Source organism: Mus musculus, chromosome 3 (assembly GCF_000001635.26).
Source record: "Mus musculus strain C57BL/6J chromosome 3, GRCm38.p6 C57BL/6J".
Classification (NCBI taxonomy): domain Eukaryota; kingdom Metazoa; phylum Chordata; class Mammalia; order Rodentia; family Muridae; genus Mus; species Mus musculus.
Genome location: NC_000069.6, coordinates 74,104,952 through 74,132,433, shown reverse-complemented (window position 1 = coordinate 74,132,433; position 27,482 = coordinate 74,104,952). Strand labels below are relative to the sequence as shown.

General features: G+C 35.8%; 1 long non-coding RNA gene across 1 annotated transcript; it reads left to right on the top strand.

Annotated features, from left to right (window-relative positions):
- The first annotated feature begins 5,999 nt into the window (after positions 1–5,999).
- Positions 6,000–27,160, top strand: Gm36069 (predicted gene, 36069). Its single transcript, NR_168318.1, has 3 exons — positions 6,000–6,574; positions 10,082–10,145; positions 26,528–27,160. It is a non-coding gene; the product is annotated as a predicted gene, 36069 (long non-coding RNA).
- The last annotated feature ends 322 nt before the right edge of the window (positions 27,161–27,482 follow it).

Here is a 27,482-nt window from a genome sequence, read left to right as displayed (position 1 = left end):
GAGCACTGCATACCTGTGATATACACACATACATGCAGACAAACCTATATTCATGAAACTAATATAAATTTATCTTTCAAAAAATAAAAACAACTGAAAACCTAATACTCAAAAGCTAAACAATGCAATTAACAGATTTCTACTAAATTAAATAGATTAAAGTCAAAATATTAAGCAGAATTTGCAAACAAACATACTAAATATTGTTCTGCATAGCTAGCCATAGGGGAACTGCAAGGTAAAATTACATTGAGACTCCTTTTGCTGGTTAGGGTGGATATCATTAAGGAAACAAATAGCAACAGATGCTGGTAAGGATACAGATTAAAGGAACAGTTAAGAAATGCAAATTACTGCAGGCCCTATGAAAGCTGATATGTGTGTTTTACACACATACACACACACACACACACACACACACACGCGCGCTCACACACACACACAAAGTAGATATGCCCAATGCTGCAGCGAATTAATTTATCAGCTTAAGCTGAGTCAGGCTAAGTGTTCATGGCAGGGTTGTTTTTTTTTTTTTTTTTTTTTAAAACTAGCTAAGTTATGAAATCAAGATACATACACATCAGATTGTATAGTAGACACAACATTTTTTTGTGTGTAATGTAAAACCACTTGTGGAATCTAGAGGGAAAAAGCAAGAAGGGAGAAAAAGAGGTGAATATGATGCGAGCACATGATATATTTGAATTAAAATGGTTTTTTTGGAGCCCCTTATTTTGTATAATGAATATACATTAGATATTTATAAAATAACATTTTGTTATTGCTTGAAACATTTCAAAATGTACTTTAAGTGAAAAAGAGTTAAAATTAGATGAACAATGAATTTATAATTTTCTGTATATATTTTTCTTTTAAAAGGCTATTTTCAAAATATTTAAATTTTCAAATGAAAAATAAGGAAATAACCCAGTAACCAAACAAGCTATTTTAAATTTATTTTGGTTGCCATGAGAAAACAATTCTGGTATTTTTCAATTAAATCTCCCAAACTGTTCCTTTTATCTTTTGAGTATCTGAGAACTGCAAACTTTTTTCCCTCTTCATTTTCAGGCAAATATTTTGGCTCCCAATTATCTCCTTTTCCAAGTTGATTGCTAATACCCTTCAGAGACTCCAGCCTCTGAATCCTTGCCAAAATTGACTGAAAGTAGAAAGTGCCCACTGTGTCATTTGATGATCAAAGTTATATTATACTGTTCTTCCTTTTCTAGAAGCCATTATGCATCATCATGCATAAGTTGACCTACACCTGGATTTGAGCTTTGCCAGCAGCAATAGAACATCTGATTAAATTTATTACTAAATCCTTTGACAGCATCTGTTTTCCTTTTTCTCACATGTAGAGGACCTGTTTGTCTCCTGGGGAATACTTGGTTTCTATAGTATATGATTTGAAAAACACGCCTTACACTGATTGTGCTAGTTAGGTTTTTTTTTTTTTTTTTTTTTTTTTTTTAATTGACAAACTAGAGACACCTGGAAGGAGGAAACTCAATTTGGAATTATCTCTATACAATGGGCATGGCTGTGAGGCATTTTCCTGATTGACAGTTGGTGTGAGAGTACTGTCTACTGTGCACAACGCTACCCTGGGAAGATGGGACTCAGCTGTATAAGAAAGGTAGCTGAACAGATGAGCCTGAGAGGAAACAAGCGAGCAGCATTCCTTTGTGGCTTCTGCTCTAGTTTCCACACACAGAGTTCAGCCATGGGTCCTTGCCATGCATTCTCTCAACGGTGGATTATAATTCCTTGGGTAATATAAAACCCTAGTTAGTTTTCATCAGTAATTTATCATAGTAACATAACTCAAACAAGGGAACTGCTTTTTAAACTGGATCCAAGAACTATGCGCAATGCTATCGTGTTCTTGTGCTATATACCCCTGTGTCACAGCCATCAGCAAGTACTGTTTTTCACAAGGTTGCAGTCTTGGTATCCCTCTCATGTGCTTTTCATCTGCCTAAAATGCCATTCTTTTTCTTATCCCTGTATCTTGCATTTTACAGTTTAAATATTGACTAGACTTTGAGTGTAGGTGCATCCAATTCACCCTCTGCTTATGTCTCACCTATCATGATCACTAAATTAAAGCATTTGCTATGTTTCTTTTCATTTCCTGCTATGGTGATACCCGAAAATACCTATGTCTTAAATATCTCTGTCTGAAACAGCAAATCCTGAGTGAAAACTCTCCTAACATTTTAAAGCTTTAACAACTATGAAGAATTAGGATTTAAAGGCAGAATGGTTGGAGTGTGATAATTTCTCATTATTGATATTATTTGATTCTTATACATATGCAAAATTGTAAATATATAAATCATTACAAATAAAAATAGTGAAAATTGACTGCAAGCCAGGACTTTGTGTTGCTTCATTTCATATACTTTACATTGTATCTCTCTCATGTATGCTAAACACAAAGTAGACTAAATGTCTCAAAATTACCCTTTAGCACATGGCCAGAGAGTGATGCTATTTGTTTTTAAACACATATTGTCAGACAAAAGAGTTGCTTTCACCAATACTTAATCAAGAACTGTTACATTCATGGTACACTTCAGATGCTTATATACCACTTATTTCAAAAGTAATTTAAAACACAAGTTGTCAAACTACATTTACATTTTATTTATTTTGTCACTATAGCCTCCTTGTACCAGTTCAGGGAGCACACAGTACTGGTTTTGTTTCAGAGAAATAATGATGTTGTTGAAAGTGTCTTCCTGTTTTTCTTCAACTTGTTTTATCCCCTAGTCACCGTCTCTTGCCTGAAGAATTTCTATTCCTTTCAGATTCATCTTCAAATCAGAATATTGGATAAAGGGACAGTGATAGTCGATTTATTTCATTGATCAGAAAACAATAAAAAAGCTCCAGCATTCTTATTACATAGATTTTTTTTTAAATCTTATTGACCAAAGTAGAGTTGCAGTACACAATCTGTGAGCCTAAGCATAATTTTTAGGATCAATTTACACTTTCGGTACTTCTTGGTTCAATTCATGTCTTTATTATTTTCTTTTTCAAATATTCCTTCTTTCTGGGACACTGAGCTTTCTGTACAACAAATATGTTCTTGAAATGTGCATCAGATTTCTTTCACAATACAACTGCTGAATTAAATATGAGATTTTTCATTATATTGGAAATTTCCTTTCTATATTACTTTCTAATTCTTCACAATTACATCACAAAGTAGTGTTAATCAACAGTCTCATACAAACACAGAGGTACAAAATGGAAAAAAAATATTGCTGCCATCTTGAAAATCTAACAGAACCCTTATTTATTGGACAATATACTATTCACACTCAGTAAACATCATTCAACATGTTTTTAGATTATATATATATATATGTATATATATATTTGTTGTTCAGTTTCCAAATATGAGATAATTCGAGGGCATACAATTAGAAAAAGGTCAAATGGGCAAAAACTGAAAGAGGAAGAAGGTTAAGCAGGAGATAGGGAATGATAAGGTTCCTAGCCAAGAAAAGTACATATTGCGTGTTCCAAACCTGTTCTACATTAGTACAAATAGACACATAGAGAGACATTGTTTGTTTTAATGATTAATTAAATCCCCAATGACAGCACATCTCAGTAGTAAATTTTGTGCTTATCTTGAGGAAAGCCATGCATTCGATTTTGTTCCCCCAAATTAAAATATTTTAAGTTAACTAGTACTTGTTTTGAGCTGAGGAGTTAGCTTAGTAGGTAAAATCCTGACCATAGTTTCACAATGACCTATCCCATGCCCAAGAACCCACATTAAAAATCAAGATATATTTCTGGAGAGATAGATCAGTGATTAATTCACTTATTGTTCTTACAGAAGGCCTAGGTTTAGTTCCCAGTACACACATAGTAGCTCATAACTTCAGGGAAAGCAGTGTCCTCTTTTAAACTCCATGTCACCTGGCTGCATTGGTTCATATCCAAAAACCAGGCTCATGTATGTATACATATATATATATATATATATATATATATATATATATTGATTAATAAATAATACATTAAAATAACATCAGGAAATAAAAACCTTTAGAAACAACATATATGTATATATATATGTATGCATATATGTATGTATATGTGTGTATATATATATATATATATATATATATATATATATGATTGGTGACATGGGCATGTGAACTCAGCCTCAGCGCTGGGAAGAAGGAGGGAAAAGGATTCTTGTTGCTTGATGGACTTCTTTATAGGTTTCTGGCCAGCAGAGACTGTCTCAAAGCAAACAACCAACCAAATAAATAAATTAAATAAATAAAATTAAGCAAACAACCAATGAAATAAATAAATAATGTTTTTTTTCCCTGAAGAATTGCACCTGAGGTTAGATCTGGGATAAATCAGGCCCACTGCCCCATACACATAAAAACATGTTTAAATGCCCTATTCACTAATAAAATGCCAATGTAACATATCATTTGTAAGCTTACAAGTTTAAAAAGACACTCAAAAGATCCTACATGGTACTCCACTGATGTTTCTAAATAATAAATAAGACTAATAATGAAAATACGAATTGATTCTTAGCTCTCCAGACCAGTTGTGTTCTCTTTGGTGAGGCACTGTAAATTCTTGGTTTTCTCGTAAAGTCATGATGGCCCTTTTTAGCTGGATAATAAACACTTTTAAATAAAATTATATTTAAAAAAATACCACTTAGAGGTTTTTATGTAAGAGAAATTTGTAAGACCTCCACAGTTAAGAATGATAAAGCTGATGACTCCTTCCAGAATCCCAAGGATGTTATAAGACATATCTCTGATATGATGCGGTTTATGGATAAGTTTGGGGTCTCAACAGGCATAACTAAATGCATACTGTATTTGAGAAAAGTCATAAAACATGTTAGAGGAAGAAAATGACTTTTACCCTGTTTTATTCACCAGAAATAATTGTCATCTTGGAGGCTTACTGCCAAAAATCTAAACTTTTCTAGTACTTTTGAATTCTTACTGGCTGGTTCAACTCAGCTGTTCTAGCTCAAACACCTCTCCAAGTGAACTGATTCATTCTCGCTCTTCTTGGCTTCTGACTGAAATGCTCTGTCTAGTCTAATACTAAATTTGGTAATCTGTTCTACTATTCTGCTTCCTTCTCATTCTGTCTTCACCTGTGTCTAGCTTGTTCTCTCTTCATTGTCTCTATAAAACTGTCTGGTAAAACAACCTCAACTCCCTTTCTTACAACAACTCTCTTTGCTGTTTCTTCTAAGAGTTGGGCATATCCTATCTCTGACTCAGTCTCTCAAATCTTTCTCTGATACATCACTTTTTTGTTGCTGATGCCAAGATGTGCTTGCAGACAGGAGCAGACTCGGAGTTATGACTGTCCTCTGAGAGGCTCTGCCAGCACCTGACTGAGGCAGATGCAAGTATTCACAGCCAACCGTTGAACTGAGCCCTGGGACTGCAGCGGAAGAGTTAAGGGAGGGACTGAAGGTGCTGAAGGAGATTTCAGCCCCATAGGAAGAACAACAATATCAATTAGTAGGACCCCTCAGAACTCCCAGGGATTAAACCACCAAACAAAGAGTAAACATGAATGGGTCTGTGGCTCTAGCTACATATGTAACAGAAGACTGCCTCATCTGGCATCAGTGGAAGTGTGTGGTCCTGTGGAGGTTCAATTCTCCAGAGAAAGGGGATCCTAGAGGGGTGAGGAAGGAGTGGTTGTGTGTGGTGGTGAGCTGTGCACAGACAACCTCGAACTCTATGTGGTTCTCTGGTAGGTGGTGACTTCTGCCTACAAGGGAAGGCAGATATTCTGCCATGACCCCTGGGCCCTGGCTCCTGTCACAGTTACAGGCTCTAGCAGAGAGGTGTGTGTCCATCAGTCATGTAGCCAATGCTCCAAACTCCTGGTATTCTGTCTGGATTCTACCACCACAGTTACCTGGCAACAGCTATGCTCCTCTCCATAGTTACCTGGGAAGAGCCAGGTAGGCCCAGCCCATAATAAAAGAAGCTGCTTTGCCCTTCCTTGTTCTCTTGCTCTTACTCTCTTACTCTCTTGCCTCTCTCTCTTGCCTTCTTGCTCCCCCTCTTCACATTCTCTTCCCCACTCTCGACACATGGCCATACAGGCCTTTATTTTTCTACGCTCTCCCTCTCTCTGCCTTTCAACAATAAACACTTTAAAACCATGAATTTCCTCTTCTCATCTGGACCCTCCATGCTGGAGTAGTGGAGCAGGTTCACCTCTAAAGAGCCTCACATCTAATCTTCAGCGGGAGGCCACTCTGTGTTCCCATACAGGACTTTTGCCAAACCAAGCCTCCCACTGAGCAAGTCAATGACTCTCCTCCCTGCAGTAACCTCTCCTCCTGCCCTGGGCTAGATTCTGCCCGTGGGTCCCTGCTCCATTCTCAGCTCTTCAGCAACATCCAGTGGTATCTGCAGTATCTAAGACTGAGATCCTGATGACCCTGGGCTCTGTGCAGCCCAGGGACCCCAGAACTGGCTCTTCCACAGCATCCAGCAGGTGCCTGAGAGTCTAAGACTAACTCCAGCAGGTACGTTGGGACATCTGACTGTGCCTTTCTCACCCCTAGAGCTGAGTCCTGCTGTAATATCCAAAATGAATTCAAGACCACCCAGTACCTTCCCCCTTCAAAAACGCCTTTCCAAACTATACTAGCAGGTCAAGTGCAGAGCCAGATAAAGAAGCTGGCTGACTAAACAAATGTAAAAACATAATTTTAATGGTCAAAATGATTAAGCTTGCAGCTGCCAAAATAATATTAGCTGTTCTCAGAGAAATAACCATAACAATATTAGCAATTCCCCTACCCCACCCCACACTGAATTCTGACAAAGACCACACACGACCCTGACCGTGTTGTGAGAATTCCCCTGACGTTAATAGCTGTGACGTTAATAGCTGATCCATAAGTTCAAAAAGTACTATTACTTTGCTGACCAAATCATAATAACCCACCACATGGGCAAGCACAGTGAGGGACTAGGCCAAAGAGTTATTTAGTCACTATATAAACCAACCAATGCCTGAAATGGTCACTTGCTATACCAATGAGAACACTGTTGCTCAAATCTGCCCCTTACAAAGGTATAAAGAGTTTGTTCTTTCTTTGTTCTGGTCTCTCCTCTGGCCTGCGTGCTGAGAGGAGAGTTCCCAACATGTTGGATCAATACAAATCCTCATTCAGTTTGCAGCGATTGTGGTGGTCTCTGTGGTCTTTGTGAGTGAGGGTCTTTTGACGAACTCCAACACTGCAGTTGCAGCATGGGGTCTGTGGTACAGTTAACCTTTCTGTGGCCCTAGCCCTGTGGCAGGGTGGACGTACGCCCCCATTTTGACCCACATGGGTGTATGGGTTGGGGAGCACCCTCTTAGAGGCAAGGGGGAAGGGCTGCAAGATTCAGGAAGGGGAAACAGGGAAGGCAAATAACATTTGAAAAGTAAACAAATATAATGATTAATTTTTAAAAAGTCACTTTCATGTTTTCTTTTTTATTATTAGATATTTTTTTATTTACATTTCAAAATTTATCCCCTTTCCTGATTTCCCCTCTGAAAAACCCCTATCCTCTTCCCCCTCCCTCTGCTCACCAAACAACCCACTGCTGCTTCCTGGCCCTGGCATTCCCCTACACTGGAGCATAGAACCTTCACAGGACAAAGGGCCTCTCCTCCCATTGATGACTGACTAGGCCATCCTTTTCTACATATGCAGCTGAAGTCATGAGTCCCAACATGTGCACTCTTTGGTTGGTGGTTTAGTCCCTGGGAGCTCTGGGGTTACTGGTTACTTCATATTTTTGTTCCTCTTATGGGGCTGCTAACCTATTCAGTTCCTTGTAACCTTTCTCTAGCTCCTTTATTTGGGACCATGTGTTCAGTGCAACGGTAGACTTCGAGCATCTACCTCTATATTTGTCAGGCACTGATGGAGCCTCTCAGGAGACAGCTATAGCAGGCTTCTATCAGCAAGCACTTGTTGCATCCACAAAAGTATCTGGGTTTGGTGATTGTATATGGGATGGATCCCCAGGTGAGGCAGACTCTGGATAGTCAAACCAACACATTTGAAAACGTCACTTTCAAACATGGATGTTTCCTCTACAGACTAAGTTTACTTTCAGTCTTTGGGATTAAAGATGTGTACTAAGGACATGACTGTATTCCATCTAGGGATTTTAATGGTTTGTGGCATGTCTACATTCTATGGGGATCATACAAGCCTAGAAAACTTTTGGATGTGACCCCTTGCCGGAGCATCAATGTTGCTAGATAAAAATACCTCTGCATTACCCCAACTAGAATCTCACCAAAAATTAACTTAGTATTACTGTGCTTCAAGTATTTAGCTATGACCACTAATTCTGGATCATTTATTTCAAAAGAAACCTTAAGAGTTGAAATGTATTTGTTCTTACAACAATTTTCTCACAATTTGATTGCAGTAATTTGCTCATTTCCTCAGCTGCTTCTAGTACTTAAAAAAATTATGCTTAATTTAAAAAAATGTCTTAAGAACCATATCAGATAGCAAATAACAGTAACCATCATATATATGCCAGCATATGTTCTGATGATCAGATTTGTCCCATAGATTTGTGTGTGTGTGTGTGTGTGTGTGTGTGTGTGTGTGTGTATGTGTGTGTGAAAAAGAACAGCTGAATTTATAACAGTCTGAAAAATGATGGACAAATGCTCTCATTTGAAAAAGATCTATATCAAACAACTTTTAACAAAGCAGTCTTACATATACTAGATGAATGTAAGCATTGACCAAATGCTGATTGATGATTATATTCATTAGGAACCAGTTCAATTTTGCTCTTTAAATATTTGCTCATCATTTATTATTTCCTAAACATTGACCTAACAATTCTAGAGAAATTAAGTCAAACACTTCAAGCCATTGACTGGAAGGAGCTCATTAGCTGGGCTTAATTTCTCACTGGATCTTATAACTGCTTCTCCATTTAAAAAATACTAAAACAGCCAATTCAGATTTTTGTTAAGTTCATTAACTTTAAAGTCTAAACCAGGTGTGTGCCTGTGCATTGTAAGAACTAATTTGTGCAATCTAAATAATGTCCTGTATCAGCCATTTTTGATATAGAAAGTAGTTCATTCAATTACTGTTCTATTTTACTTTTGTGTTCCATAGCAGATTCCATGACACTTAGCAGATTCATTCTTGGCACATATTAGCAGCATGAAGACAAAGATACTTGTCTAGAAGTGACATTATTAATCATATGTAAACTTTTTTATATAGAAATCAGATTCTTATCTCATAAAATACATATATGTCACATTTTCCCCTCCCTCTCCTTCTCCCAGTTCCTATTTCCCATCTCCTCAAGATCCCCTCATCCTCCATTTCTCTTCACAAAAGAGCAAGCCTCAAAAAGAAAAAAATACAGTTTTTAATCAGTATGATTTTGTGCTGAATTGTTTTCTTCTCCTCTTTTGTATTTTTATTTTATGTGTATGATTATTTTGAAGTCATACATATTTGTGCTCCGTGTGAATCTAGTGCCCACAATGTGCAGACAAGGGAACCAAATTCCCTAGAACTAGAGTTACAGATAGCTATGAGTTAGGAATTGACCCCTGATTATCAGGAAGAACAAACACGATATTTAAGAGCAGAAATATTTCTCCAACCTCTTGTATTGCAGCCTTAAAACTCAGGATAGTGTTATGAGTCTTCCATTTGTGATATTCCTATGAAGTGAATATGTCATTTGAATATTTTCAGCAAATTTCTTCTTTTGATTATATGACACTAATTTGTAAGAAGGTATTCAGGAGCCTTAGTTTTTGTAAATGAATATTTATTTAATGTTATGCAATTTGACAACACTAACTGTGTAAAAAACTGAGATGAGTATTAACTACCTCCTCAGAGAACCACATAAAATCTTGTATTAAAATATGAAAAAGAATAGAAAATGATGATCTTCTAGAAGTTTATTGCTAATGAATTCCAATGTGTAATATTCACAATGTGAGATATTTTTAATTTTATTTATTTTCTATACAGTATTTATTCTACAAGGTCTCCTTGTTCCCTTGTGTATATGAAGATGCCCATTCTCAATTGCTTTGTGAGTAAAAGTTTTATATTTTTACAAGCCCAGTTATTACCAGCTAACATCAGGATCAAATCAAAACCAATTTCACTAGTGTATGTTATAATGAGCATTGCCTGCAAACTACAAATAATGTATCATATTTCAACTGAAATTTACTATTTCACATATATTCAAATACACCCATACAAAAGGTACTCTGGTTACAACAGACTTTGAAATTGAAGACATATCCTTGTAAATGTTTGATGGTTGACTACTTTGAGAATTGGGTTTCGCCTAGTTATTAATATTATAGGCAATAAATGTGTTTCTTGATTCCAATGTGCCATTTTATTCACTGGCCATACAATTTTTCGTGTAGATATAATCAGTTTAGGGGAATATATTCTGTTCCATTTTGATAGAATCTTTAATATCTCTCAATGTATTCAATAATAATGGCACATTTTTTTGTAACTTACTTCATGGTATAGCCACAATTTTGATAAACTACTGTTCAATCTTTATTTGAGTGAAGGGAGCTTAGAAAGCTAGGAATATATTTTTAAATATTTAAAATATAAATATATAAATAGACCCATACAAGCTCCTGTAGTCAGTCACATATCCTCATCTAGCAACATACTTTATAAATATATGAGTAATAAACAAATTATATGAACGGTATGCCTTTATTATTTTATCATTTTCTTTTGTGACCTAAATAATTTATTCAACAATCATTGGAAATACTAACATTGAGCAACATTGGGTTTTCAGGCTTTCCTGGGGAAAAGTAGACAAATTCCTTTGCCTTGTGCTGTTTTCTTCCTAGTAAGCCTAAAAGTGAATTCCTTAATTTTCCAATAAGTCTGAAAATCAATTTAAGTTTAGCTAAATATTAGTATACATACCCAAAATAGAAATTTGAGAATGTGTTCATTTTCTGTATTTGACTCTCAGTTGCATCAAAGTTACATGGAAATAGAGGATATAAATCTAATGCAAATACATTTTAGGATTTTGATTGCTTTTTGTTCGTCTTAGGATGACTACTTTTTCAGGATTTTAAAAGTTTTAGTTACCTTAATTATTATGCCAAGGTGATAAGGACAATAAAGGAGAATAATGGAGCACTTTAATATATATGTGCATACATTTATACTTCAAAATAAAAATAAAGTTATATTAATATACAATATTTTATAGTGTATTATACACTATGTAAAATATGCATTTTATGTAAAATATACTAGTTCATATTTGATATATAAGTAACTTTTAAAAATCCAATAGTACAAGTTGTAAATATTTTATCATTTTTATGCAAATAGGAAATGACCTTCAGTACCTAAACCGAATAAGGCATATCATACATGTATTATTTATCAAGGAAACTATATTAGTAACAAATTATAGAGATATAGACTGAATGATGAAGCCCTAAAAATAAACTTTAACATTGTAATGTATATACGTTAATTCATGTCTATCTAGCTAGAGCTAATTTAAACTCTCAATTCATTATCATCTGGAGTTGTTTATTGACACAATAATAACACAAATATCAACAAAGGTCAAGTCTCTGGCTACCAATTGAAAGAATTCTATGGTACAATTGTTATAAACAACAAAAATTAATGTGACAATCAACCCATCATAATCAAGAAATACATTTTTTCCTTTAAGGACAGAAGCCGGTTCATGTTCTGGGAATCAAAAAGTTATATTATACACCTAAACAAATTCAAGAACCTTATGTACTTTTTGAAGCTAACACTCAGAAATATGATATGACACCCCATAGACTAGAAGTGGACCTGTGATTTATCACTGAGCATTGTATGTTGACAGGTAGATTAAATAAACACCATGTCATAGATTGGAGCTAGCCATTGAGAAATGAAATCTGCTAACAGAATTTGAAATTAATATTGTCATGAGGAGGTTTCCAAAATACTTGAAGTTAACCAAATGACAAATGGAGAGGCTATGCTATTGTAAAAGCAGGATGCCATACGTTAAATCAAGAAGGATGTCTAATAAACAAAAGCAACCAAAGAAAAGTATAAGTCTTTGGTTACACCTATCCTCAACTAGACAGAGAGCTTTAAATCACCAGTCACTATCTCAGCATAAAACAGTCCTAGCATTTTATGGTCATGAGAAAAAGGCACCGAAAGTTTGGTTGAAATCTGTGGCAAATATCATATCACTGACAATTAAATTAAATATTTTAGTAGTAGATGAAAATAATACAGAAACTATGTCAGAACTGTAACTGAGAAAGGACCTTCCTTTAAGGATGGTTGTGAACTACTATGTGAGTGCCAGGTCATCTGAAAGAGTAGACACTTCTGAACATATAAAAGTCATCTTTTCAGTAATTCAATTTTATTTTTATTTCTCACTGAACCTGGTACTCAACAAATGTCTTGGCTTGTTGAAGTTAGTTCCTTGTTCTTTCTTCTAGCCCCATGATTCTAGCAATAAGACTCAGACTCAAAACATTTAAAAATACCCTAGCTGTAAAGCTATGCTCTTCCCTTATTGGATAAAACTTAAAATTATCCCATTTATTCTAGTCCACATTCTGCCACATAGTCACCTGTCCTTAGGTACCATGCATCTGGCTTGTCATATCTTCTAGTGAGTCACCTGACTCCTTCTCTCCCAGAATCTTTTTATCCTTCCAATGTGCCCTTATATTTTCTGCCTAAGCCATAGGCCATTTGGCTTTAATTGACAGGTGATGCATCCAAAAATATAATTAAGCTGTTGTTCTCCCTACATAGGCAGATTCATGAATGAACCAGGATCATCCTGGCTCCACTTCCCTATCACTGGAAACAGAGTTGCACGCTGACATATATGGCTTTTTACATGGACAATGAGAATCACACTTCTGTCTTTGTGACATCTCCTCAACACTCTATATGTATTGATTATAATGTAATATAAATATAAAATTATTTTTATATTATATACAAATAATACTATATAGATAAACAAATATAAACATGCCAATTTTATAGGTGGATATTATTTGAATAAGCAAAATCATTTAATATGTAATTAAGAGCTAAGAGATTAGTAGATAATTTCCTAAGGTCCATGATCCCAGGAGCCATACAAAACTGTCAAGATTTCCATTACCAGATATGAATTCCCACCTGTTGATTGCATTTTAAATCCATTCCAAGAGCTGTGAGTTGCTTCCACCAGTTGAGCACCATTTACTGCACCTGTACACCTATCATGCCATGTTGATAATTGTTATGGGTCAGACTTGTTTCACCTGGGTAGGACTGTTTAATTACTCACCTCCCTTAACAGATGCTTTCTATTTTCTGGAACAACAGTAGCTAGATTGCTGGAAAGAGGTTTCAGGTGAGATAGAGTTTGAATCACTTGAGTCTTGTGTCCTAGTATGAGTTGTCTTCAGCTACAGTGGACTCTCAATGACTGAAAGGTAATGAAGTGCTATATTGATGATTTATATTGTTTTGAGAGTCACTTGGATTACTCTAACTGATCATTCAAAATGAGGTTTCATATTCTAATGTAATATACATAAATTTTACATATATGTATACATGTATATGCTTGGTGTGATATGCTTATAATTTCACTCTGATGAATAAATACATTAACGAAATGCCCCAAGCGGCATCCTGACACCCCAGTGGTGAGGCAGAAACATAGAACCACAGTTGCCCTGAGTCATGGAAACCCTGCAGCTTTGAAACAGAAGGACTGGCCCTTTCACACATCTCAATCATTTGCGGTTGACATAGATTTTGGAATGGGTCAATTCAGAGCTTGGATGGTAGCTTATCAGGTCAGCCAAACATCTCTCCCTTATCCATGCTACCAGGGCAAGTTCTCTATAATGTTCTGGCTTGGCTACCCAACACCATCTTTGCCAGTTCTCTGAGGGGCTCTACTACTAGCTGACTGAGACAAATGTAGATACTTACAGGAAGCATTAGACTGAGGTCATGGACCCCTATGGAAGAGTTAAAGGAATGACTGAAGGAGAAGAAAGAGATGGTAATCCCATAAGAAGACCAACAGTATCAACTAACCTGGACTCCTCACAGCCCCCAGAGCCTAAGCTGCCAACCAAAGGGTCCCATCTACATATGTAGCAGAGGACTGCTTTGTCTGGCCTCAGTGGGAAAGAATGCATTTAATCCTGTAGAAATATGATGATCTGGGGAAGGGGGATGCTAGTGGGGTAAGGTGGAAGTAGGTAGGTTGATAGGGGAGCACTTTCTCAGAAGCAAAGGGAGGTGCATGTGGTAAAGAACTCATGGCGTGGGGACCAGGAAGGGGGCCAACATTTAGAATTTAAACACATAATTAAGAAAATAAAAAAAATATTCTGAAAGTTCAAAATATTATGAAACATGTATAGTATATAAAAGCATACAGATATTCTCATAAACATGAATGAGCTGGAACCTACTCATGAATCCCTGAAGGTTAGCCCAAGATTACTTACTCAAGCTGAGCTATCTGGAAGTCAATCTCAAGATAATATTCTGTGAAGCAGACTGGCCTGTGAGTAAAGGAGAAAATAACTAGAATGAGGTAAGCATTTCTTCAGACATATTTTACGATGATGTACTTCAAAAGATTTTCCCCTACTCCATATTGGTCTCTTGAGGCTTAATGGAAAGAGATAACCAGAAAAGTAAAACAGCAAAGAGAAACACTAAGTCGGCTTTATTTAAGTTCAAGTTTTCTCTCAGCTTAGTGGTTATGTATTAGAATATTGTCTTTCTTCACACTGTCAATAAGAAAATATGGATGTGAAAATAAAATATTCTTCGAGACAACACATAAATTTTGTCAAACTGGAGAGGTAATTTAGGTAAAGTTTTGGCTAAAACTATTATATTTTGGAATGTTCCAACAATTCATAATGAACAAGAAAATAATAACTTTGTTGTATAATAGTTTCATATTTGCTCTTTACTTATATCAACAAATGCAATATTGGCCTTTTGGTTCACTGTAAATTAGATATTTAGTTACTAGAAACAAGAAATAGATTTATGATATGTAAAACTGGTTGGAAAAATTTAATTATGTTCAAAGAAATAACTGAAATCACTGTCACATATGCAACTAGAGACACAAACTCTGTCGGGTACTGGTTAGTTCATATTGTTGTTCCTCCTATAGGGTTGCAGACTCCTTTAGCTCCTTAGGTACTTTCTTTAGCTCCTTCATTGGGAGCCCTCTGTTCCATCCGATAGATGACTGTAAGCATCTACTTCTGTATTTGCCAGGCACTGGCATAGCCTCACAAGAGATAGCTATATGGGTCCTGTCTCTAGTTCCATATGTAGCAGAGGATAGCCTAGTCAGCCATCAATGGAAGGAAAGGCCCTTGGTCTTGTGAAGATTATATGCCCCAATAGGTGAATGCCAGGGCCAGGAAGCAGGAGTGGGTGGGTTGGGGAGCAGGGTGGGAAAAGGGTATAGAGGACTTTCAGTGAGGAAACTAGGAAAGGGGATAGCATTTGAAATGTAAACGAAGAAAATACCTAATAAAAATTTTTTGACGAGATTGGATATTGAGGTGAAACAGGGTAGATACATTGGTAATATTTAGTGAGATGTGATATAACATTTGTTTCAAATGTTTCAGTATTCTACTTTGATTAAAGGATCATTTTTCCATGTTATCTTTCCTTATCATAATTATCAAGTGAAATAAATAGCAACAGAGTCCCAATAAGGTGGGTACTATGTTTTTATGTCTGTTTCCCCTACTTGATTTTCTGTAAGTACTATGAATTATGCCTTCCTTTTTCTAATCATCTGTAAAACGTACAGGAAACTATCCAGGTTCCCTCTTCCACTTCTGTGATAATACATTACACATTTGCTAAGATCCAAGATTCATTTCACTTCAGTTCAACTCAATTTATGGCAAATTCCAGTTTCACTTTCTTTATTCTAGTACTGAGGAATAAGTACATGGTCTCACACATGCTGGACAGTTTCTATGGAACTGAGTTATATCCTCAGTACTTTGTAATTTAAATTTTATAAACCATATTTCTGAGGGAACGTGTACCTCCTGGACTTGAGTCTCCCAAATCCATCTCTTTGAGAGATCGCTGCCATAGGTACACACACTCAAAAATGATACAAGCTTCAATGGTGAATGGCACACCCTTGCATATATTTCTTATTTATTTATATTTTTAAGATTATTTTATACATGTGAAACTGAAAGGTATTTGATGTAGATTTGATCTCCCTTGGCCTTCTGCTGGAAGTGGCTATTTACAGGCTTCAAATATGGCTCAATTGAATATGAATTATTCATTGACAGATAAATTTGCTCTGTAGATTTTTGCATTGTTTCAAACCTAGTAAAGTTTTATTTAATAAAAGATGTTGCTATGAAGTAGGGAACTCATTACTCTGTCTTCCAAAGAGAGAAAACAATATCCTTCACTTTCATGTTTATTTTTACTTGGGCTAAACTAATATTATTTTAACCAAATTCTAAAATTTCATAGCAATAATATTTCAAAATAATTAACATTTAAAATAAAGTTACATAAAATCTTTCCTTAGAGCTAGATTATCTTTTGAATTTGCTAAGTATTACTGATTATAATAAACAACTGCAGGTGTCAGGGTTAAGGAAGTTGGTCACAATCTATCACGAATAGCCTTGGGAGCCACATCCATACAATGTAGTTCAAAAGACAGACAAATTTGAAAATGCAAAAAGTAGAATTAATACAATTTGGCACATGTGCCAAGTGTTAGGATGCCACTTTGGGAGCTGTGACAGGAGGATAACAAACTCTGTCCCAACTGAGAAAATTGGAGAGATCCTGTGGCATCTACTCCCCTACTAATAACAAATCAGGCCAGCAAGCCTAGGAACCCGAGATATAGTGACAAATATATAGGTACTCTCTAGGGAAATGGAAAACACTGCTTAAAGCAGATCTTCAGTGCTATTAGAACAGACCATGGAAAATTTTCACAATAGGTTGGCTTCTGGTGCTCTGGAGATTCTGTCAGCTACTTAAACAGGAACACAGCTTTCCTCTTTCCCCACGTTTTTCATTTAGTGCTAGGGGATGTGAGGATGACCTTGAGGCTTAGTAATGAGAGTAATCTGTCTGAGTAATTTATGAGTATAGCTTGAGACTTCAGAACTTCTTTCATGGGCATAGATTGGCTGGGGATGTAGCAGATGGCTTGCCTAACATGGCAATAGCCTTAGCCTTGACCTCAACATAAGCACATTTTGTAAAGACCCTATATATATATATGGGGGGGGGGAGGTTCGAGACAGGGTTTCTCTGTATAGCCCTGGCTATCCTGGAACTCACTTTGTAGACCAGGCTGGCCTCGAACTCAGAAATCCACCTGCCTCTGCCTCCCGAGTGCTGGGATTAAAGGCTTGTGCCACCACCACACTGCCCTATTGATATATGCATATCTGTTGATTTCAGAAAATAGGTTCAGGCTAGAAGCACAATATTATTAGAGATGAACTAAATACACTAAATCTATGAAAACAGATAAAATCCATAGTAAAATACTGTCAAAGAACCAAATAAGTGTTTCAGATTTAAAATATTGGATGTGTCAAACTTTTGAACTTAGAAAAATGGCATACAATTATACCAACCGATTACCAGGATAATTTCATGAAATTCAATCCAGTAAGGTTGAACATGCATTCTCAAATGGTAAAGACAGGTAAAGTATTTGTATAAGTAGAAATGCTTGCCCTAAAAGTTCAAGGGCTCTTCCATAAGATTCTTGTAAAAATAGGTTAGGAGTCATGAAGAGGAAAGCTCTTAACAGCCAAGATTTTCTAAGCAATGCCTTTTAATAGCTTTTATGTGAAGAAGAGCAAAGAAATTACATAGGATGTAGAAGAAAACCTGGATGAAAAGAAATTTTACTAAAAGATGGTCCCGTTGTAATTGACTATTTAGTACAGTAAGTGACAGGAGTCTATGATGATGAGTTACAGAGTATAATTCATGACTGGGAGTACCCACAGAGGACAGAAAGAATGTAGGATTGGGCAAGTGGGAAATGAATCCATAAAACAGGAAGGCAAAGAGCTCATTAATGGTGTCAGAGAAGGAAGAATTAAAATTTACCCCTAGACTATAACCCCAGACTTCATGGACTAGGAAGCACTTTCATCAAACCTCAGCTATACTAGTATTACTTTGTAAATTTTCATTTTGAAATAAGGTTGCACCATAGGTTGTGCAGCCTGGCCTGAATTCAGTATTCAGCTCACAAATGACTTTCAATGTTGCATTCTTCCTTCAATTTCTGAATAGATAGGATTAAAGTCTGCATCACTAATTCTGCCTATTAATGTTTTTCTTTTCATAATTTATTTTTTAAATCACTTTACATCCCAATTGCAGGCTCCCTCCCTCCTCTCCTCCCATTCATGCCCTTAAATATCCCTACCCCTATTAAGCCTTCTCCTCAGAGTACTGGAAATCCCTCTTGGGCACCATGCTACTCTGGGACATTTAGTCCCAGCAGGAGTAAGCACATCCTCATCCACTGAGTCCATCCAGGCAGTCCATGTAGGAGAGGGAGATCCATTGGCAAGCAATGGTTTCAGATAGAGCCCCTTCTCAAACTGATAGGGGACCCTCGTGAAGATCAAGCTGCACATCTGTTATAAATGTGTACATCTAGCAGCTGCATGCTCTGTTTGGTGGTGCAGTCTGTGAGCCACCATGGCCTGAGCAAGGTTATTTGACTTGTAGGTCATTTTGTGGTGTCCTTGACTTGTCTTGGCAGCCATCACCAATTCTATCCCCCACTCTTCCACAAAACACTTTTTATCTCTGCTGGATGTATGGGTGTGTTTTTGCATTTATAACTATCTGTTGCTGCATGAAACGACTCAGGAGAGAATTATGCTAGGTTCCTGTCTGTAGGTATAGCAGAGTATCATTTATAGTGTCAGAGATCAGCACTTTCTCATGGAATGGATCTCAAGGTTGGCTCCATCTTTATCCCAGTGCATCTTGTAAGCCAGACATAATTTTGGGTTGAAGATTTCTGAATGTGTTAATGTCCCCCTACTTCCACTGGAAGTACTGCCTGGCTACAAGAGGTGGCCACTTCAGTCTCTCTATCCCCTATGATAGGAATTTCAGTTAGGATCACACCATTGAATCCTGCCAGGCTTCCCCATCCCAAGTCTCCAGCTTGTCTCACAGATGCCCCACATCAATTTACATTCTCACTACCTGTCATCTCCCACTTCCTGTCACCCATACCTGGTTTAAATCCTCATACCACTTCTCAATCAGTCTTCCACACTCTCCATCCACCTCTGATGACTATTTTGTTCCCCTTCTGAGTAAAATTCATGCATCTTTCCTTGGGTACTTTGTATTACCAGTTTCTTTGGGTCTAAACATTGTTGTTCTGTTCTTCATGGATAATGTCCACTTATAAGTGATTACAAACTATAGATTTTCTTTGGTGGTCTGCATTACCTCACTTAGGATGATATTCTCAAGTTCCATCCATTTTCCCTCAAAATTCATTATGTCCCCATTTTTAATAGCTGGATACTATTCCATTGTGTAAATGAACCACATCTTATACATCCATTCTTCAGTTAAGGGACATCTGGATTTTTTCTAGCTTCTGGCTATTACAAAAAAGAATGCTATGACCATAGTTGAGGCTGTGTTCTGGTGGTACTAATGAATTGTTCCTTTCTAAAGGAAATGCAGGGATAAAACTGTGTCAGAGACTGAAGTAAAGAACATCCAGTGACTATGACAGGACCAACTTGGCATCCATCCACGCTCAGCCACCAAACCCTGATACTATTATTGATGTCATGTTGTGTTTGCAGACAGGAGCCTAGCATGGCTGTCCTCTGAGAAGTTCCACCAGCAGATAACTGGGACAGATGCAGATATGGCCAACCATTGGACTTGAGGTTGGGGACCCCTATGGAAGAGTTAGGGGAAGAACTGAAGGAGCCGAAGAGAATGAAAACCTAGCCAACCAGATGCCCCAGAGCTCCCAGGAACATAACTGCCAACCAAAGAGTACACATGGAGGGCACCATGGCTCTAGCAGAGGTCCTTTGACCTGGGAAGGCCCCATGTCCCAGTGTAGAGGAATTTGAGTGCAGGAAGGTGGGATTGGGTGGGTGGGTGGGTGGGTGGTGAGCACCATCATAGAAGCAGGGGGAGGGAGGATAGGATTTTCTGAGGAGTAACCAGGAAAGGGCATATCATTTGAACTGTAAGTAAATAAAATATCTAATAATAATAAAAGAAAAACAAAAACAAAGACCAACAGTATCAACTAACCTGGGTGCCCTCAGAGCTTCAAGAGACTAAACCACTAACCAAAGAGCATACATGGGCTGGGTTGGCAGCTGGCACTTATATAGGAGAGGACTGCCTTGTCTGGCCTCACTGAGAGAAGATATGCCAAATCCTGTGGAAACTTGATGCCCCAGGGAATGGAGATGTGGGCATAGGTGAGGTATGCGCGCGCGCGTCTGTTTGTGTGTGTGTGTGTGTGTGTGGTGTGTAGGGGCCATCTCAGAAGCAAAGGGGAGAGAGGCTGGGGTGAAAAACTGAGGAAGGGAGGGTGCAAAAAGGGGGGGGCAACATTTGGAAAGTAAATAAATAAAATAATTAAATAAAAGAATTGAAATTCATGAACCATTTGATTTATTTTTTTGTGTATGACCTGTATGTGTACACTTTATTACAAAATTATTTTGATTGTTTTGTTTTGTATTTCAAGACTACATTTTTGCTGTATAGCTCTGGCTGTCCAGGAACTTCCTCAGTAGACAGGACTGGCCTGGCACTCAGAGATTTACCTGCCTCTATCTACTGAGTGCTGGTATTAAATGCAAGCAACATAACTGCTCAGCATGCAAAATGACTTTGTGTAGGGTTTAATTTTTTTATGCTTATGTGTGTGTGTGTGTGTTTGTGTGTGTGTGTGTACATGTGTATTGATGCTCACTGGGTCACTAAGGCTAGAACAAGCATGTAAATGCCTGGTAGGACCTGGAATTACAAATGATATAAGCTGCCTGACAGGATGCTAAGAACAGAACTTAATGCCTCTAAGAATAAAGCAAGCATTCAACAACTGACAAAAATCTTTGCTACACATGCAGTATCTCTTAAGAAAAAAAAAATTGAAACAAACAATGAAGAAAAAAATCTTTGGCTAGAAAAAATTTTTTTAACTTCTAAAGGTAATGTATCTGTATATCCACAGAGACAAAACTCCTATATGTCTAAATCATATGGTTATTTCTAAATGGTATCAAGTCCATTTTGCATTTCAATGCATTTCATTAAGAAAATAAAAATCTCTAAGCTTGAACCATGTAATATCAATTATGACAACAGAAGAGTTTTAATTACATTGTAAAGGAACAGTTAATACAATTTTTCTAGAAGGAAGAAAGTATAAAACTGGTAAGGGAATGATTGATTTTATAGTGTTTATTTTGGTTTCCATAAAAACATATACTAAGCTCTAGAAATTGTGCATCAATATTATCTGTTTGCAAATCTTTATTTGCCATTACATAGAGACTTGGCCAACAGAGGCTTCAATTTATTCATGTGCTTTCAGAAATTTGACCTATGCAGAAATAACTCCACATATGAAATAAACATAAGCTAATTTGATGAATAAATCCTTGAATTGTACTCCACATTCTCATCCAATTATTTAAAAAGAGAATTGTAAAGGAAAAATAATCAGTAGAGAGTAGTGTTCAAAGCAAAATTCAAGAACTTCAGGTTACTTTTAAAATATAATATGAACGGAATTTTGAAATGGTAATGGGTAAGCTGAAACTCTCATCTGAGGACTGGGGAGTAGGTTTTACCTTGATAACATAAGAAATAAAGAATTCAAAAAGTATTACTTTCAATATTAGAACTATGCTAAGCAAAATAAACCTCAAAAATACTGATTCCCTTGTCGCTAAAATACTATTTGTCCTTTTGTCATCACATAGTATAGTAATTATGAACATCAATGCATATCCAAGTGTATGTATACACATAGACAGACTACATATACACATGCACACTTACACATGTACATATCAACAACCATGTATATATACAAATTGGATAGCCTTGAACGGTGTTAAAAATTTGCTCTTCCATTAAATAGCTCTGACTTTATCATCTTTTGCCTCTTTTTTCATACCTTGTATAGTTAAAGAGTTTCTGGGAGACTTAGAACAACCTAACTATTTTCCATCACCCAACACAGACCCTATCATTTAATTATAAGTATGTTTGTTTCTATATTTATAAACATATTGTTTGTAGAAATTTCTTATTTTACATGTATCTTATATTAGGATTACTTTACTTTAAAAATTCAGTAGAAATGTGAGTAGAAACTATGAGATCTTTCAGTAAATGTGACTGATAACCAACTGCTGGTGTCCTTAGAGGAAGGTTCAGGACTGTGAGTATTGAAATCCTCAGATGTTCAGGCCTTTGATGTGAAATGTCACAATATCTTTTTATCATCTATGCACATCTTTCCATATATGATGATTCATTTTTAAATAATTTAGTGTCCTATGGGTAATAATGAGGAAAATATTCATATTTTCAGACAAATATTTTATTTTTTCAAATATACTTTGATCATCTGCCATTGACAAAACTTATGGATGTGAAATAAGTATATATGTAGGGCTTACCATGCTGTTGCTGTTCACTTGAGGACACTCATTCTGTGAACATATGGATTCATTTCGGCTCATATTGTTGCTATAACAACAATTTTAAATAATAATTTACATGATTACCAGGAAGTGTTTAAATACTCACAGAGGTTTGAGATGACAATAAGAAAATTTCATAAAATGAAAGGTAAATGCTTCTCTCAGTATACCCCATACCAAGTAATTAGTGTAATAGCCTGAGTTTGAGGTTTTAAATAGAAACAATTAACACACTTGTAAAATTCTAAAAGACTAATGTTTGTAAAAGCTATTCAACTCCTCCCCTTTGGTTTCTTAAATAAATTGGAAATTGTACCGAACAGATTGAGCAAATTTAAAATAAGCTGTTAACTGTATTTGATTCTATTTTTAAATTAATAAAACCAATTTACCATGACAAAATAACTGACTGTTTCTGGGGTTGTTTTTTCAACTTCAATTTTGGAAATATTCTTCATGTTTTTCATTAATAAGAAAATCAAATCAAATATATATTAAATTTAATTAACATAATATTAAAGTGTTTCACGTCTAAATTGAAACCAAGTAGTTAACTGGCATAATTATAATCATTTAAGGAAACATAAAATCTCATTGTGTTATTGAATTTTATAAAAAGTCTTCATACTTCATAGATGGGAAATTGATCTGGATTAAAATAAGTATGCTTGTGATAGAAGAATAAATTTCTTGTGTTTTAATACGAATTAAATCCTATAATCTGACTAGAAATCTACAGAGATGCTAATCAGGGTTTTCCTATAATTGTAGGAGTTTTGGTTATGGTGCTCATTAGGATCTTATGTTGTGTAATCTCTGAATATAAAGTCATCCTAAATGGCTGGATATAGTGGTGACTACAGCAATATAAAAATACCAGTCCAATTGAGTATTCAGCATATTTGTTTTTGGAAGTGTGTGTCTTTTTCTCACATTTTCTACAACATAGGATGTGAGTCTGGTGGTCAGTTACTATCCTGATACTTTATTTCAACAAATGTCAGGTGCTGGAAGGCTGTGTAATGACATGATAAATCAGTTCATTTGGAGCTGGCAGAATACCATCAGCATTGCTTTAGGTGAATAGTAGAGAAAAGAAGGTGTTTTAAAATTGATTCCATAATAATAACTGACAATAATTGAATTAATATTGACCTTTACATGTAATGAAAAACTGAAAATCAACACAATTCAAAATATGAAATGTTTGAAAGTTCATTTTGGTAGACATGTTTTCCAATACAATTTAAAATTTAATATATGTAATACATGAGTCTGGGTTCTCTTGAGATACAGAATTAATTAATCATACATATATATATATATGCATATATATATATATGTGTGTGTGTGTTTGTGTATAATATATATATGTGTGTGTGTATAATATATGTAGTGTGTGTATGTATGTATGCACATAGGTATATACAAAATTTCTATAATAAAGACATGAATTAAATATGAAAAACCACTAATACATTTATAAATGAAAATATCATATTTCAATATGAAAAAAAGTACAAGTAGACATTGTCACAGCATAAGTAAAAGAAAAAATTCTAGCAGCAATGGCTTTGCCCTTGTGCCTTGGCTGACATTGGAAGGTAGAGAATGTGTCTACCCATTTCAGTTACTGTTATAAAGAAAATCTCTCACAAGTTTGCTAAGAACCTTGTCTCAGGACAAATACTGTATTTTGTGGCGTTGACAATCCATATGAATCATCACAAGTTGTGACCATACAGAATAGTGTGGTTGATTCCTTGTCAAATCACCATCATTAAAAGCAAAGTCTCAATACTCAAAACAAGGAGAAAGATATATCAAAACGCTTTATTAACTTCTTGTGACATCTTAATTTTATGTACTACTTTTCTTTAAGACACAGGAGCAAATAATTTAAGATAGTATATCATCACTAAATGGTCTGTTATAAAAATATGTTCTTCTCTGAGTCGGCTTTTCAATTGCAATTCAGAAATGATGAGTAACAATATTCAGTCCTGTTGCCAGTGGAGAGGTGAAATGTTGTGTAAAATGAGTGAAACAGGACTGCTGATGAACTTCAGAAAATTCTAGAGCAGTTTGTATTTCTTTTTTCCTGTTTTAATTAATCACAGTTCGAAGCCTTATAAACTGTTTTCTCAATGAGCCAATACAGAAAGTGGTATCAGGAGTGTAGTACATTTAAGGCACATTGCAAAACCTTTCAATTTCTATGCACATCTGTTTTATATGGTTCACATGTGGGTAAAGCAAGTGTACTCTCATTCTATTTTAATTGCTAGAAATCACCATTTCGAAGAGGAAGTCATTTTTTTGATTAAACCAATTTTTCAAACACTGAACTAGATTACAACGAAGCATACAACCTTTATGAATCTACCTTTTAATTGTCAACATTGCACATTGCAATTCTCTAGACCTTAAACATAATTAAATGTCAGAAAATGTCATGTGAGTTTTTTTTTTCTGGTGAAGATTTGTTAATTATTCTACAAAGGCATTTTCAAATATCTTCAGATACCATATACTTTGTGTCAGGATCTTCACATTTTCAAACTATAATAATTAAGCCAGCCTTTGCCATCTCTGTATGCATTTCACTTTCTGGTCATTTGAACAGAAACGGATTGCTCCAATATAATCAAACTGTCTCAAGTGTATTTTTGTGTTAGCATATCCTGAACTTCATGCACATGATCTTCTGGACAATGCCTGGAAGAGAAAATGAGTTCACTTATGTGAAATATACAAGTTTATTTGATTAATATTGGCTCATGAATTGGAGAACACCTATAATTTAGTTTTCAGTTTTCATAGATATTTTGAGTAACTCTTAAATAAGCAGTAAGTGCTCCTAGAATCACTAATCATTTATTTATATTATCTTAATATTTTATAATAAAATAGTCTTAACCTTTGCACACATCTAAGAAAAGGAAACTTTTGAGACATATCACTATGTAGTCCTTAATGACCTAGAACTCAAAGACGTCATCCTGCCTCTGTCTCTCCTGTAGTAGGATTAAAGGTGTATATCATCACACCTACCCCAAAACACATTTTTATTTAATTTCCAGCTATACAATAATGACAATTTTTTTCTAACATCTATTGGCCATTAAGTTTTTAAAATGTTGCAAAAGGCGGGCAAAAAACTGAAGATAAAATATAGTCCGGAGAAAATAATAGGTTTGTTTGGTAAATGAACTCAGACTTTCCATTTCCATCTCCACGTGACCATCTAGTACCTAGATTAGCATCTTTAGCATTTCCATATCCTGGTGATGTAGGACTATTATAAAACTTAACAAGAGAGTAGAGTGGGCACAAGGTCCTGGGAAAACATCTATTTCTAAATAACTTTATTCCAGGCTATATTGAAATGGAGTCCATTAAAAGATTTCATTCATTCATGATGTTCCTCACTAAACAAACTTCAGAAGGAAACATCTCAATAAAGCACTGCCCACCACATCACCTTAGGACATTTGTTAATTCTTACATTACATGGGTTAATACTTAACTATTTCAAGTTTACAATCTTAACGTATACAATTTCATCTGAAGCCAACAACTTACAAGCAGCATTGCTCTCATCCATGTGTCTTTCTTTTTCTTCCAGAGACATCAATTTTCTCCTTGGAGTGCTGGTGTGATAGCAAAGCCTCTCAATAAAATGCATTAAAAGTACCTCCAAGTAGCAACAATAGAAGAGGAGGCTTCCTCTTGCTCCAAAGCACTTTCCTACTGCGTTTTCAAGCTCACATTCAAAGAGCAAGAGCGAGACTCACTGACATTTGCTCTGCATCCTGTAGGTCAACCTATATCTGGAGAAGTCCTAGTGATCTTCTCATTCACATAAATGAGACTCTTATTAACTGGTCATGACCTGCTCTCAGCATCTGCAAGCTTCGCAGCTGCGCAGCAGTTTTTCTGGTATCAAGGGAAGACATTATGTGCTGGCAAGCTTTACCACCATCTTTAAGATTTTTTTTTTCCTCTATAAAAAAAGACTATCATTCTAGGCCCAAAAGCAGGAGTAAGGGGACAAGTAGTGGCAATATTTTTCAAAATATGATCTTTCATTGGGAACTCTTTCATGGGCTCAGAGTTAGTTACTACATCTTGTATTTGCTATCTTTTTTTTTTTTTACTATCATTAGATTTTTATTTCTCTATTAGCAATATTTATTAGCTAATATTTTCATGTATTTATTTCATAGAAATTAATAAAAGGTTGATTGTCCTGACTGGACACTGCTCAGTGTGCTCTTCTTGCACTCAGATATATCTTCTTCTTTTATATCTTGCTAATGAGACACAATGAATACTTTCTTTGCCTTTAAAAAATTATGTTTTTCTGGACTGTCTACTGGAAAAGGAAGACCCAGGTGTGCCATTGAAAGCAGAATCCAGAAGAGGGTAGACATAAAGAGTTATGTGTAGAGTTATTTACATCATCATCTTTCTTCAAATTGTTCATGTATTTTTTGGTTTTGAGAGACTATAGAAAATAGTTGCAAGGCCAGCCTGGTCTACAAAGTGAGTTCTAGGACAGCCAAGGCTACACAGAGAAA